This window comes from Nicotiana tabacum, chromosome 2 (assembly GCF_000715075.1).
Source record: "Nicotiana tabacum cultivar K326 chromosome 2, ASM71507v2, whole genome shotgun sequence".
In the NCBI taxonomy this organism is placed as follows: domain Eukaryota; kingdom Viridiplantae; phylum Streptophyta; class Magnoliopsida; order Solanales; family Solanaceae; genus Nicotiana; species Nicotiana tabacum.
In genome coordinates, this window is record NC_134081.1 from 2,512,822 (window position 1) to 2,529,165 (window position 16,344).

General features: G+C 36.5%; 1 non-coding gene across 1 annotated transcript; it reads left to right on the forward strand.

The window, feature by feature from the left end:
• Positions 1 to 2,498: 2,498 nt before the first annotated feature.
• On the forward strand, positions 2,499 to 2,605 carry LOC142174120 (small nucleolar RNA R71). The gene has a single exon (XR_012703452.1). It is a non-coding gene; the product is annotated as a small nucleolar RNA R71 (small nucleolar RNA).
• Positions 2,606 to 16,344: the final 13,739 nt, after the last annotated feature.

A 16,344-nucleotide genomic window follows, 5' to 3' on the forward strand; every position in this document is an offset into this window, starting at 1 on the left:
CCAGCTAACCTGTCAAATATTTGGTCAATGAAAGGCAAGGGAAAATGGTCCTTCCGGGTGGCTGTGTTCAATTTTCGATAGTCCATGCAAATCCGCCACCCCGTGACTGCACGAGTCGAGATCAAATCGTTATTCTTATTTTGTACGACCATTATTCCTCCCTTTTTCGGCACACACTGAACATGGTTGACCCAGTTGCTGTCAGAGATGGGGAAGATGATACCCTCATCCAGCCACTTGATCACTTCCTTCTTCACTACCTCTTTCATATTCGGGTTTAGCCGTCGTTGATGCTCTCTGAAAGGTTTATGCCCTTATTCCAAGAGAATCTTGTGCATACAAAAGGCTGGGCTGATACCTTTTATGTCTGACATGGTCCAACCAATGTTAGTCTTACATTCTTGTCACACCTGCAAGAGTTGCTCTACCTGCACAGCTAGCAAACCAGATGATATAATAACAGGCAAAGTAGAATTAATCCCTAAGAAAGCGTACCTGAGGTGAGCTGGAAGCGGTTTCAGGTCCAAATGTGGCGGCTCCTCTATTGATAGTTTTGTAGGTGGTGTTGCTCTTTCTTCTAAGCGTAAGAGCTCGAACTGAGGTTTCCTTTTCCAGAACCCTTGACCCTCGAGAGCCATGACCCACTCCACCAGCCCTTCACTATCCATCTCTTCCAAATTCATCAAACATACTTCTAGCGGATCCCCGACATTAAGGGTCTCATCCTTCTCTTGCAGTATCACATCCATGGCCTCCACTAGCGAGCAATTTGCAAATTCGCTGGGTCTCCTCATGGATTGTTGAACGTTGAATATTATTTCTTCATTGTTCAACCTCATTTTCAACTCTCCAGTCTTACAATCAATCAATGCTCTCCCAGTGGCTAAGAACGGCCTTCCCAAAATGATGGGTATATCTTCATCCACTTGACAGTCAAGAATAACGAAGTATGCAGGGAATACAAACTTCCCCACTTGAACAAGCACATCATCAAGAATTCCTGTCGGTCTTTTGACTGTGCGATCAGCCAGTTGCAACAACATTGAGGTCGGTCTAGCTCTGCCAATGCCAGTTTTGTATAAATTGCCAAGGGCATCAAGTTTATACTATCCCCCAAGTCACACAGTGCTTTAACAAAAGCATAACTCCCAATGGTGCATAGGATAATGAAACTACCTGGATCAGACACTTTTTGAGCCATAGGTCTTGTCACTACCGCGCTGCAGGTCTGCGTCAGAGTTACAGTAGACAGGTCCTAGAAGTCAAATTTTTGCGACATCAGGTCCTTCATCATTTTTGCATACCCTAGCATTTCCCTCAAAGCATCCAATGGAATATTTAATTGAATTTGTCGAAGCATTTCCATGAATTTCCTGTATTGATCATCGTTCTTTTGCTTTGCCAATCTCTGAGGGAATGGTGCAGGAATCAACCTCTGCCCACTGCTTGGTGTCTTTTCTTTGTTGGAAGCTTTTTCTACCACCTGTTCTGGGAGTTGTTCACCTTCCTTCTCCTTACCCTTGTCAACCTGTGCTTGTTCAATTACAACCTCAGTGAGCTCTGCTGACTCATCTGCCTCTAATGTAACTGGAGTAGTTGGCATATTCTCTCTTCTAGATTAAGCAACTTCTTGCTCTCTGTCTAAATCTCTTCTATTCCCGAGACTCACTGCCATTTGTTAATTTGGGTTCTGTTCCTTTGGGTTAATATTTGTATCTGCAGGCAATGTTTCTTGTGGGCGATTGTTCAAGGCCATAGGCAGCTGTCCCAATTGCGTTTCAATGCCTTTGATTGCCGAATCATGTGCTGCTAACTTTTCTTGCATCTTACCATTTGTCCCAATGAGTTATTGCAGCATGCCCCTGATTTATGTCATGTTGTTGTCCTGCTGTTGATGAGGTGGTTGGTAGGCCAACTGTTGCTGGTGCTGCTGATTATAGCCTTGTTGCCTTTGATAAGGCACGACTTGGCCTTGTGGTCGTGCGCTTCCTGGATTGGGGTTGTGTTGTGGCTGGTTTGGTCTGTACTGCTGGTTTGATCCTGGTCCCCATTGCTGCCCACCTTACCTCTAACCTCTGAAATTGTTGACATAATTCATGTCCTCTCTGAAGCCCTGGTTGTCATCCTCTCCACTCTACGAGCACACATATGACTAGTTTATGCAAGGAGTACACAAGCCTCCATTTGTTGTATCAATAATATGCACTTGCTTTGTACTTATCTCATCAATTTTCTTTGTCAGTAAGCTCATCTGGGTCATGAGAGTGCCTATGTTCTCTGCATTGGAATTGTTTGGGTCAAGAGCAACAGAATGCACTATTGGTGTAAGTGTCGTACATCTAGTCATCCAGCCTGAATTTTGAGCCATCTTGTCGAGAAGAATCTTGCATTCTGTGAACATTTTTCTCGAAAATGCACCCCCAGCTGAAGCATCTACATTGGCTTTCAAACTGTCTGCCAAACCCATGTAAAATCTTTGTCCCAACATCTGATCTGGAATGCCATGGTGTGGACACTTCACTAGCATACCCTTAAACCTCTCCCAGGTTTCTTACAAGGTCTTAGTCGGTTTCTGCTTGAATTGCAATATCTCATCAATTTGCCTTGCAATTTTGTTAGGAGGATAAAACTTGTTTAAGAACTACTTGACTAATTCTTCCCAAGTAGCAATGGAGTTTATTGGGAGCGAAAGAAGCCAAGTTTGAGCCTCTCCAGTCACTGAGAATGGGAACAGTAATAGCTTAATTGTTTCAGGAGTCACATTCGGCTGTCTTTGAGTCACACAAATTGATAAGAAGTTATTCAGATGTTGTTGTGGGTCTTCGATGTATGACCCGAAGAACAGTCCCTTATTCTGCAACAGGTGTAGCATGTTGTTGGTAATCTGGAATATCTCCGCTTGTATCTGAGGAACAGCAATGGCGGTGACTAGGTTATCAGCAGTTGGATGTGCCCAATCATAAAGAGTAGCTTCCGACACAAGAGGTGCCACCACTCCATTGTTTGGGTCAACACGATCATTCTGATTGTTTATGTTGATGTCGTCTACGTTGTCCATTTCACCTTCGAGTTGGTCTTTTTGTTTTAGTTGTTTGTTCTTCTTGTTGGCCCGATTCAATGCCCTGAATGCTTTCTCGGGGTCTGAGAGTCTTTCAAAAAGTTCACCAGTCCTCAGAGAGCTTCTAGGCATACACCTGAGTCACAGAAGAGTTCAAACGTGAGAATTTCAATGGAAAATTTTTAACACCGTAGGGAATTGATCTAAACTAAGAATCCTAAAAATTCTTCTAAGTTGTAATAAATAACACCATTAGTTCCCCGGCAACGGCGCCAAAATTTTATCACGCCCAACTATGCCTTGTAAAAAGGACTAAACGGTCGCTGCAAATATAATCCGGTTCAAGTCCGGAGTCGAATCCCACAGGGAATTAACCTATATACTACAACTTTTAACAATGCTAATGATAAACTCAGACAATTTTCGGATGCAAGAATTTTAATAGAGCATAAGTGGAATTTATTTATCTAATGAAAAATGACAACAAAATTAGCAATAATCAAGAATAAGGTTGAATTCAAAGGTAAAAGGATCTAGGGCTATTGATTTCCCCAATTGCCGGACTAATTCCTGATATGTTAGCTATAATCTCGCCGTAATACTCTATGAGGATTATGAGTTACGGGCTACCGTAATTATCTCTCGATCAATTATGATAATTTACTAGAAGCATTCTCTCGAACTACTCTAGTTAACAATTTATGCAACTCAGAATTATCTCACCAAAGCTTCGTTATCTCTAACCTTGCTTTTAAATTCAAGTAATTAATCTCTTAACTTACCCGAAAGTGGTGTTATTCAACAACAATCTAACCAAGTGTTCTTTCTCAAGCAACATAAGATACTAGACACGATTAATCAAGGGCCCTTTTAATTAATCACAACACAACACATAGTTGAACAATCATAGAATAAGAACGTCTCAATTATATTTAAACATAGTCAAGACTTCATCCAACAATTGGTTCCATCAACCCTAGATGATGGGTTTAGCTACTCATACTAATGGATAAAAATTCAATATAATAATTCATAATCAACAATGGAAGTAAGAAGAAGAAGATGAAAACTCTTAGGAAATTCTCCGTCTTCTCTCTCTTGTTCTTGCCTCCAAAATCTCCCAAAAAACAGCTCTCTTTCCTTTTGGGCGAATTAGGCTTCATATAGGTTTAGGTTAGTCGTCTTAGAAATTACATAATTACCCCTGAATTGTTGGCCTCCGTCCGCTCATCCGCGGATTCGACCGCGGATCCGGCCGCGGATTTCAGCCAGTGTTCTGCCTCCAGTGCGCGGTCCAATTCGTGGTCAACTCTGCTGCCACGCACCTGGAGGGGACCTCCCCGCTTGCTTTTCTCGCTCCTTTTCGACCGGGCCAACCTTCGATTGGCCTTCCACACTCCATATTGACTCCAAAACACTCTTTAGCTTCCTCCTAGCTCGGAGTGGCTCCTGCAAAGCATAAAATTATTAATTAGAGCATTTTGTTATCTTTTAGCATTCAAATATCAATAAAGTGCGATTAAATTAGAGTATAAATAGTGTCTAAATTACATAAATATAGCCTACTATCAAATAAATCGTACTATTGGTGACTATTTCTCTATGCTTAACCCCATAACGTAAAGATTTTGTATTATGTTCCATTTAGTCTTCATCAGTTTCTGTAGTTTTAGGCTTTGACAAATTCAATTTTAAATCTTTGTCGTCATCAGTCGTCAGTTTAGTCTTTGATTAGTTAATCTAAATCATGTTTAATTAAGTGTACATAAGTGTCTGGCAAATTGAAGTTCGTCATGTTAGCAAGCAATTACAATTAGTTAAGATAAAGCATGTTACTTAACGTGGCAATTTTGCTAGCTAATTAATTTACAGATAAACAACTAGTATAAATTTTCTGTATTAATCTTGTCCCTTTTAGTTACTAGGTTTTAAATTAAATATTTATATATAATCAATGGATTTGTTAAGAAAATATAGAGTTTGGACTAAAATTACTGCGTTCAGCCGAATTTCTACTCCTTTTTAGTTATAGGGTTTTAAATTAAAAATTTGTACATAGTCAATATATTAAAAAATACAGGGTTTAAACAAAAGTTACTGAATTCGGCCGAAGTAGTAACGTGCACACTAGCTCCGCTCCGGTATATTTGGCAACCTATACCATTAGATCGAAGAAATGTTTGTTGAGGGGCAAGCATTTTAGGTGATGGATTGTTAATGACCATCACTAACCTCTTGTTAAGAATAAATGGCTGTGGTTATAACTAGTTTTTTTTTTGTTTTTTTTTTATTTTTTTATTTTTATAATACTAAAGTAGAACTATTAGTAACAAAATCTTGCTGTTGAGTCAACAGCTAATTGTCAAAAGGAAAAAAAGGTTTATATTCAAAAGTTTTAAATTCAACTGTTATAAATAAACTGCCGTGTACTTATTTTGCACATATTCTAACAAAAAATATCACTTTTTCTAGAAGTTAATCATACTTCAATTTAGGACCTCTTATCGCCTATTACACCCTTGATTTTGATAGTCTTTTGTTGTTTTTTCTCAATAATTGAGCATAAGATTTTTTGTCTTTTACATTTTTCTTAGAGTTTTCCCTCGTAGAAAAAAGATTAATATTGACTTTGGATCTTGCAAGACTGAACGGTAACTAAATGTGGGTTTCAAAATTAAGTTGGAAATTATATACATATCACAAAATCCACTACCAATTTCTGAAAGACGTGTTTGTTTACTTGTAAAATTGTTACAGTATTTTATAAGATGGAAACTTATATTCGACAAATAAATCTGAACCACCCCCTCCTCATCCCCAATAAAATTAAATTAGACACGCATATGAACGTCGTAAATTAAAGGACAACTCGATGCGCAAAATATTTCGTATTCATGCAGGATCCGAGGAAGAGTCGTATCCTCAGAAGTGTGATGTAAACAGTCTATCTTAATTCAAGTACTAGTGACTACTTCCATGACTCGAAACAAGATATATAAGTCATACGGAAATAACTTTACTGTTACTCCAAGCTTGTGAGTGAAACAAATTTGTGATGGTTCATTTCATTTAGTCATTAGGTGGGCTCCAAGCTAATGTAGAGAAGGAGATATATTGTCGACAAGATCATAAATCAAAGATATGGTAAATGATGAACAGCAATCCTACGTACGTAGATTATATTGTCTTGTGGTGTATATTTGAAATTGGATGTTTTCCTAGGTAGACAAATTAACCTGAATTATGAGCCAATGATATAGATATTGTCCCCTTTTATTTTCCGTTTGACTTATAAGTAAGAGCTCAGAATGGATGGCCATACTGCATTTCGCACCGTCATTTTAATGGAATTATACACTGTTAATATTAAAAGTTTTATACTATCAATATTTTTAAAAATAAATTATAGTAATAAACTAATTTATTTTTAAGTTATCAAATCAAAATTACGACAGACAATTGTTTGTTCGTAGATCATCTTAACATGATGGTATAAAAAAAGAAAATTACATATATAGACACTACTATTTTTTGACAAAGATGTTTAACTGACTACATTTTGCTAATTGTAGCTCTTTTTTGTTATTTTGATTTTTCATGATGTGCGGTACTCACATTGAGACTCGACTAAATTTTGATTCGTGCCAAAAAATTCTATATTGAGGGGTAAAATGCTCCTTAACAAAAGTGAATTAATACCCAGGAGTCTAAGACTTAAACCCGAGACCTCAAGTTAAGGATAAAAGAGTACTTCTCGCATAATAATCCTTGTTGGTGCTTATTGTAGCTCTTCCACTGTGTATAACTGTACATAGGTTAAACTCTATTTAAATAACAGCATCGGAACGGGGACGCCACTCCGTTCTTGCACTGTATAACGGTAAAATTTCATCCTTTTTCTATTCTATAATTTCTGAAGTTGAATGGTAAACTATCTGGTTTACATTTACCCAAAGTTCTAACTAATTTTCAAATGATAGATGAGTCAGTAGTTTCTTTGTTTAATGATGTTATTGCGGAGGAAACATAAATTACGGAGTTCCCATTTTTTTTATTTAAAAGAAACAATTAAGTAATTGCAAATTATTAATATATAAAATGTATCGGCTCGAATTTTTAGAATAATGGTGGCAAGTTATTTCTTTACTCATAGAGCTCTAAATGGAATCATTTTCGCCAACCAAGCCATAATAGTTTCCTTTTTGGGTGGCTTCCTTTTATTAAAAGAACAATTAAAATGAATTAATTATTAGTTTGTTGATCTTATCTATTTAATTCACGTTTTAGTTCTCGAGCACCAAATTCAAAAGAATGCTTTCGTATCTCCTTTTCCCCTTAGATGAGCCAAATGTTAACAACTAGTAGTAAATAATAGTACTTATTAAACATCGAATCACTTGACCATATACTTTAATTATAATTAATCATGGACCACTAATTAATAAGTAATAAGCAGTTAGCACTCAACAAAGAGCAACATCCACCATTCACTCATATAATTAACGTTGTTTGCTTAAAGAAACTTCCCACCTTCGTATACATCATATGATCATTAACGAAGTGTATTCGGAATTTTGAGTTTATGCGTTTTGATTTTTAGAAAAAGTCGTTTATTTTTATCTGGCCACCTCGACCTCATTGACGACCTGCCATCTTCACGTAACATCGATATTTTTAAATCAGATTTACAGGTCATATCGTCGACACGTGGCAGCCCTCATGTTATATGTTGGCCTGTTCAACATATGACATGAAGTTTTTCGCCCATACATTCTCTAATCAGCAATTACTGCTTATTCAATATATAGTTTCTTCTTCTCTAACTATTGACCCACCTCACGACTACATGAAATGAATCTTCACATCTATCTAATTATAATTGATAGACGCATGTGTTTCTTTTCTCTTTTCGGGGCGGCGAATGTAGGATATTTACTCAAAACCTGGATCATAGCACATTTTCTAAAATAAATATGTGAATAGTGATATGTTGCTTCTAAGCAACAAAATAGTCCTTCTAGTTTTTCACCATCTCTTGTATAGTTGAAATTGTAGAATGCTTATGAACTTTTACTTTGATATAAACCAAGTTAAAAAGAAAAGAAAAAACATAGAGTCAGAAGTCTTTTTGGGGCGGCAGCTTTTTATTGCGAGCATGCATTGTGCACCATTGTTTTCTTCCTATCTATCATTAATTAGCTTTGTTCTGCCACTGCATAGATATAAGCCAGTTGACTCAATGTACTCCCTCTGCAATTGTACTGCCTACTGCCTCTTTGGTACCCTCATTATAATACTCGTTTGAAGTATATTCAAGAAAGAAAAATGGCTAGAGCTAGGACCCAAGATTCATTTACAACTTCCTTACCATAGTTACTTAATTAAGATCTTGTGTAGTTGTGTGTGTATACATTGTTAACGTAGTTATCATCAAGGGTTGTGGTTGAGTGGTAATTACTCTTTAATCTTTAATTAGAGGTTCGAAATTCGAACCATGAGTATGAAGTCGTGTTTTGTTAAGATCTGCTTTAACCCGCAATATGAAACTTTCCGATTAAAATCCGAATTTAATCGGAGCCTGTGGGTACCGAACAACTGGCGGGAAATTAAAATAAAATTGTTATTGGCAGGCCACTATAGCACACAATCTGCCATAGCAGGCAACTATGGCCTGAGGTCGGCAGTGGCATACCTATATTAATGGCACGACGTTGGTCGTGGCAGGATACTATGGCCCGAGATCGGCCGTGACAGGCCTGTGTCAACAGAGGAGAGTCTTAGAGATTTGGAGGGGATCGGAAGAGAATGCAATAGTTAGTTGAACATGCTTTATTAAAATCTAAACTAACCTCTAATGACAAAGGCATATACATGCACTTGGCTGAATATCCTAATAATTGCATCACAATTTACTTATCTAAGTGAGATTAAAACATAATTAAGCACAATACTAACAATCAGCAAATCAAAACACGTCAAATTAGTCCACGTATATATAGACACAGTAGGATTCACTAAGCGCTCGTTTGGATTAGCTGATTGATTAGCTGATTGTAAATAACTGATAAGTTTGAAGTGTTGAAAAATATTTTTAAGTGCTAAAACTGCTTTTTTAAATAAGTATTTACGTGTTTGGATAAGTGTGTTGAAAACTGATAATAAGCAGTTGTTGTGTTTGGTAAAAAGTGCTGATAAATTATTTTTTTAGTAAAATGACTAAAATATCCTTAAAAACTTTAGAAAAGATTATAAATTAAAAAAATTATTTATAAAGAAATGGATGAACAAGGAATATGAAATGAAAAGAAAGTTAGAAAATTTATTTTGGGAAAAATATTTTGTAAATTAAAAAATATGATTAAGGATAAACTAGTAAAAGTCTTGGTCAAACTAAAAGTGCTTATAAGCTGAAAAGTCATAAGTTGGGGGTGACCGGCATATGACTTATGACTGATTTTAGCTTATAAGTACTTGTCTTATAAGCATTTTGTGTATTTACCAAACGTGTAGATAAGCCAAAAGGTATTTATAAGCCAATTTGAACAACTTTTAAACTTAACCAAACACCCTCTAGATTTGTTTTATGTCTCAATTATAAGACCAAGTCTTTGGCCGACAACATATATATAAGTTGGTGAATATTATACAAACAAAGAAAGGTGGTACTTTTTAGATAATAGGATTATAGTTACATTGTAAAAGATTTTACTAAATCAATTATTCACATGTTTTAACAGACACATATACCATAACTTACAAGTGAACAGCATGCTTGTTAGAGAACAATAGCATTGATGTAATATAGTTTTAAAATAATTCATTACATCAGTGCATAAAAATTAGAAATCTTTATAAATTAATCTGAAAAAAATGGCATGCTTTGAGTGGTTTATGTTCTGTATAGTATTTGCAGAGAGCCGAACAAGAACAAACGCCCACGAGATCAGAGCAAGTTGGTCTATTTCTACTCTTTACTTTCTTTTTTCGAGGGTTTGTGGGGGGGGGGGAGGGGGGGAGGGGGTTACCCTTCGCTTTCAGCATCATTTTCATGATTAAAAAAATAATTAGCCCTTTGGAGATCAATAATCTGCATGGATAATCTTCTGGGATTTTTCCTTACTGTACTCCTATTTTCATTTATGTGTCTATCGAGTTTTCCTAAGATTGATGCATCAATTTAATGAGAGGCGATAGCGCTGAAATTTCGTATGTCCATAGAAAATGACCTAGTAATCAATACTCATCGCTTCGCCATAATTTTTGTGTTTATTTTTTGATGTTTTAGGTCATGCAATATGAACTTGTAATTATATCCACTTTTTCGTATGTATTAGTTCATGCGGATTTTTGTACAATTTCTTACACGTACTCCTATTAGCCTGGTTTTTCTTAGGTACATAGGAAACAACCTAGTGGCCAATACTCATCGCATCACGATGACTTTCGGGTTTAATTTTTTAGTGTTTTGGATCATGCAACACGAATTTGTAATTATATTCACTTTTTTCATGTGTATTAGTACATGTTGTAGAATTTTTTGACGAACTCCGATTGACGTGAATTTTAGTAGGTCCATAGAAAATGATTTAGTGACCAATCTATTGCTTTGCCATTTCAATTTATGGCGTTTTATGGTCATGAAATACGAATTTGTAATTTTCGTGGGTAAATATGCTAATTTCGTATATTTCTTTGACGGACTCCAATTGCTTTGAAATTTCGTTGGTCCATAAAAAACAATCTAACGACCAATACTCATTGCTTTCTCATGATTTGGGTTCATTTTCTGGCGTTTTCAGGTCATGCAACACAAATTTGTGATTATATCCATTTTTTCGTATGTATTAGTACATGCTGATTCTATTGAATTTTTTTGAATGACTCCGATTAGCCTGAAACTTCGTAGCTCCATAGGAAACGGCCTAGTGATCAATTCTCATCGCTTCGCTATGATTTTTGGATTTATTTTTTGGTATTATGGGGTCATGCAACACAAATATTTGGGCCTATATTCACTTTTTAATGTGTATTTGGTATATGCTGATTCTGTAGAATTTTTTTTGACGGACTCCAATTGGCCTGAATTTTTGTAGGTCCATAGAAAATGACTTGATAATCAATACTCTTCACTTCACCATGACTTTTGGGTTCATTTTATAGTGTTTTATGGTCATGCAATACGATATTGTGATTATATCCACTTTTCGTGTGTATTACTATATGCTGATTTGGTAAATATTTTTACGAACTCCGGTTGGTATGAAATTTTATAGGTCCATGAAAAACGGCCTAGTGACTAATACTAATTGCTTCGCCATGAATTTCGAGTTTATTTTATGGCTTTTTGTGGTCATGCAACATGAATTTATGATTATATCAACTTTTTTGTATGTATTAGTACATACTAAATCTTGAGAATTTTATTGATGGACTCCTATTGGCCTGAAATTTAGTTGGTCCACAGAAAATAATCTAGTGATCAATACTCATTGCTTCACTATGACTCCGGGATCATTTTATGGCATTTCAGAGACAAGAAACATGAATTTGTGATTATATCTACTTTTTTGTGTGTATCAGTACATGCTGATTTTGTAGAATTTCTTTGACGCACTCTGATTGGCCTGAAATTTTGTATGTCCATAGGAAATGACCTAATGATCAATACTCGTCACTACGCCATGACTTTCGGGGTCGCTATATGGTATTTTGCGTCCATATAATATGAATTTGTAATTATATCCACTTTTTTGTGTGTATTAGTATATGCTTATTTTGTAAAATTTTTTGACAGACTCGGATTGGCTTGAAATTTTGTAGGTCCGTAGAAAATAGTTTAGTGACCAATACTCATTGCTTCACTATGACTTTTGGGTTAACTTTATAGGCTTTTGTGGTTATGCAATACGAATTTGTGATTATATCTATTTTTTTGAGTGTATTAGTACATGTTGAGTCTATAAAAAAGGTTTTGACAGATTTCGAGTGGCCTGAATTTTTGTAGGTCCATTTAAAATGGCATAATGACCAATACCCATTACTTTTCCATGACTTTTGAGTTCATTTTAAGGTGTATTATGATCATGCAATACAAATTTATAATTATATCCGTTTTTGTGTGTATTAGTACACACTAATTTTGTAGAATTGTTTTGACAGACTTCGATTGGCCTAAAATATATAGTTGTACAGAAAACGTTTTAGTGCCCAATACTCATTGCCTCACGAATTTGTGATTATATTTATTTCTTCGTGTGTAATAATACGTGCTAATTCTATAAAACTTTTTGAACAGACTCCGATTGGCCTGGAATTTTATAGGTCCATAGGAACCAACCTAGTGATCAATACTCATTCCTTCGCCCCAAATTCATGAAGATGCGTGGATATTAGCACACGAAAAATTAAAAATTATCTCAAATTTCTATTTTATGGCCTTAAAATACAAAAATAATGAGGAATGATCATGACGAACTGATCACGTCCACAACACACTACAATAAGAGATATGATACAGTCGTATGCAATATTAATTACTCAACTAGGAATTAGGGTCGAATCCATTGGGATTTATGATGAGAGTTAGGAGTATATATTTGAAGCAAGCAAATGGGTTATCTAGATTACACTTCCATAACACAATTATGTTTTCTACATCTACTGTTAATCTAACGACTGCAAGATAAAGGAAATAGACTAGAGATAAATGTTTTTAAGGTTTTTCCAATTAGGTAAAAGGCCTAGAGCTATGACCATAACCTAAGTGTTTTCCTAATGGTGTAAAGACGTTAATGCTTGTTTTGTTGATTGAGGTGTATTATAGCTCATAACTCTACACTATCCACTCAATACCTCTCGGTTAGAGAGTAGTTTTGCCCAATTTAGTTTTCTCAAAACCAAATGGGTATCAACCAAAAAAGTTGATAAGAGCTCAAGTCGGGTTATTACTATCTCTAGATTGAACCCTTTAATTGGGTTAATCAATCTCTCAATTGACCCAATTCATTGTTAGCTAAGTTATCCTAGACTAGGTCCCTCTTTCTCAAGTAGAGACTAAGTCAAATAGGCATGAATCAATGTTTGCAACCATTAATTCTAAAATTGAAGCATGAACTAAGCTAAATAATCAACACTCAATCATAAACAAGCACTAAATTAGATACCCATAAGGTTCACACACTAGAGTTGGGTCACAACCCTAGTAAGAGTCTAGCTACTCATAATGGGTTTTGAAGAAACTAAAGAAGAAAAGTTAATTAAACTCATAATGAAAGATTAAAATGATGAAATCTAATGTAAATACACCAAAATAATGTAAAACTTCCTAAAGTAGTAAAGAAAAAAGGCTAGAGCAACTTCAGATGTTCAAACTTGACCTAATTTTGTAAAACTTGTCTATTTATACATGGCTAAAACTCTTGGACAAAAATGCCCCTCGGGAGGTTCTGCGGCCGTACAATTTCATGTGCGGTCCGCATATTTCTTCAGTTGGTAGGAAGTGGAGTTCTGCGGTCGCACATTTCTGGACTGCAGCCGCAAGGCAATCTTCTGCGGCCGTACAAATCTTCTGCGGTCCATAACTCACAAAGGCTCCTGGACTTGGTGTTTTTGCATACTCTCGGATCTTTGACTCTTAGCCCAGTTCTGCGATCGCACAATTCATGTGCGGTCCACACATTGCTCAAAGTTGTGCTAAATTCTTCTTCTTGGTTTGCGGTCGCAGATGGAATTCTGCGGTCCGCAATTTCTTCTGCGGACCGCACATTTATGCTTCTGCGCCCTTTATTGTCTTGTGCTTCGGAACACTCCTTTTTGAGTCAGATTTCATCTTGGGAGACCAAAATTTCAGCATTCCTGTAATTTGTACAATTTCATTAGTTTCGGGAATACAATTCACTACTTTCGGACTAAAATAAAAGCTAAAAGGTTCTAATAAGTAGCCAAAATTCCCACTTATCACGAAGCAATGACTATTGTTCATTAGGTCATTTCTGTTGGGCCCAAATATTTTTAGGCAATTCGAAGCCTGTCACCCGAATTCTTAAAGATTTTGTGGATATTAGCATACGAAAAATTAGAAATCATCCAAAATTCTTATTTTATGACCCTAAAATGCCCCAAAAAGGAATTTATTAGTTTGTTTCAGATGGCCCCACAAAATCAAAGGTGATTCGGAGTTCATCAACCGAATCCATGAAGATATCGCAGACATTAGTACACGAAAAGTTGAAAATCGTCCATAATTCTTATTTTATTTCCTAAAATGCCACAAAATGAGGATATGTCATGACGAAGTGATGACTATTGTTCATTAGGTTGTTTCTGAAGGGCTCACAAGATTTTAGGCAATTCGGAGCCTTTCGCCGAATTCATGAAGATGGCTTGAATATTAGCACATGAAAAATTGGAAATCATCTTGAATTTCTGTTTTATGGCCCTAAAATACCAAAAAATAAGGAACAGTCATGGCGAAGCATTGATCATTGTTTATTAGGTTATTTCTGATGGGTACACAAAGTTTTAGGTGATTCGGATCCCGTCGCCCGAATTCAAAAAGTTGGCGTGGACATTAGCACACGAAAAATTAGAAATCGTCCTAAATTCATGTTTTATGGCCCTAAAATACCAAAAATCAAAGAACGGTCATGGCGAATCAATGATTATCGTTCATTTGGTCGTTTCTAATGATCCCACAAGATTTTAGGCGATTCAAAGTCTGTCGCCCGAATTCATGAAGATGGCGTGGACATTAACACCCGAAAAATTGAAAATCATCCTGAATTCTGATTTTATCGCCTTAAAATGCCAAAAATGTGGAAAGGCCATGACGAAGCAATGACTATTGTTCATTAGGTCGTTTGTGACAGTGACCGGACCCGAATCGCATAAAATTTTGCCAGCCTACCAAAAATTACCTAAGGAACAATAGTCATCGCTTTGCCATGACCACTCATCATTTTTTGACGTTTTTGCGCCATAAAACTGAAATTCCACCTGATTCCCAAATATTCGTATGCATAGCCCACGCCATCTGCATGTATCTTGGAGACCAGACCCGAATTGTCTAAAATTTTGGCATCCCATCAAAAACAACCTAAGGAACAATAACCATCGCTTTGTCATAATCGTTCCTCATTTTTGGCATTTTAGGGCCATAAAACTGAAATTTTGCCTAATTCCCAGATTTTTATGTGCTATAGCCCACACCATCTGCATTCATCTGGGAAACCGGACCCGAATAGCCTAACATTTTTCCGGCACACCAAAAATGACTTAAGGAATAATAGTCAACGCTTCACCATGACCTTTCCTTATTATTTGGTATTTTAAGGCCATAAATCTGGAATTTCGTCCGATTCTCAGATTTTCGTGTGCTATAGCCAGCGCCTTCTGCATGCATCCGAGCGACCAAACTCTAATCGCCTAAAATTTTGCCGGCTCATAAAAAATAACTTAAGGAATAATAGTCATCTCTTTGCCATGAACGTTTCTTGTTTTTTGGCTTTTTAAGGCCATAAAATTAAAATTCCGCCCAATTCCTTGATTTTCATGTACTATAGACCATGCCATCTGCATGTATCCGGGCGACTAGACCCGAATCGCTTTATCATGGCTGTTCCTTATTTTTCGCCCGATACTCAGATTACGTGTGCTAGCCCACGCCATCTGCATGCATCCGGGTGACCGGATCCGAATCACCTAAAATTTTGGTAGCCTACCAAAAACTACCTAAGGAACAATAGTCATCCCTTCGCCATGAGCGTTTCTCATTTTCTAGCATTTTCGGGCCATAAAATTGAAATTATGCCTGATTCCCAAATTTTTGTGAGTTATAGCCCACGCAATCTACATGCATCTAGGGGACCGAACCCGAATCGCCTAAAATTTTCCAGCCATAAAAAACAACCTAAGGAACAATAGTCCTCGCTTTTCCATGACCGTTCCTCATTTTGTTTTGCATTTTAGGGCCATAAAACTGGAATTCCGCCCGATTCTCAAATTTTTTTGTACTATATATAGTCCACGCCATCTGCATGTGGACCGGACCCGAATCGCATAAAATTTTTCCGACTCACCAAAAATGACCTCAGGAACAATAGTAATCACTTCACCATTACCGTTTCTTGTATTTTGGCGTATTAGGGCCATAAAACTGAAATTCTATCCGATTCCCAGATTTTTGTGTATCATAGCCCACGCCATATGCATGTATCCAGGTGACCGGACCTGAATCGCCTAAAATTTTGCCGGCCCATAAAAAATAACCTAAGGAACAATAGTCATCG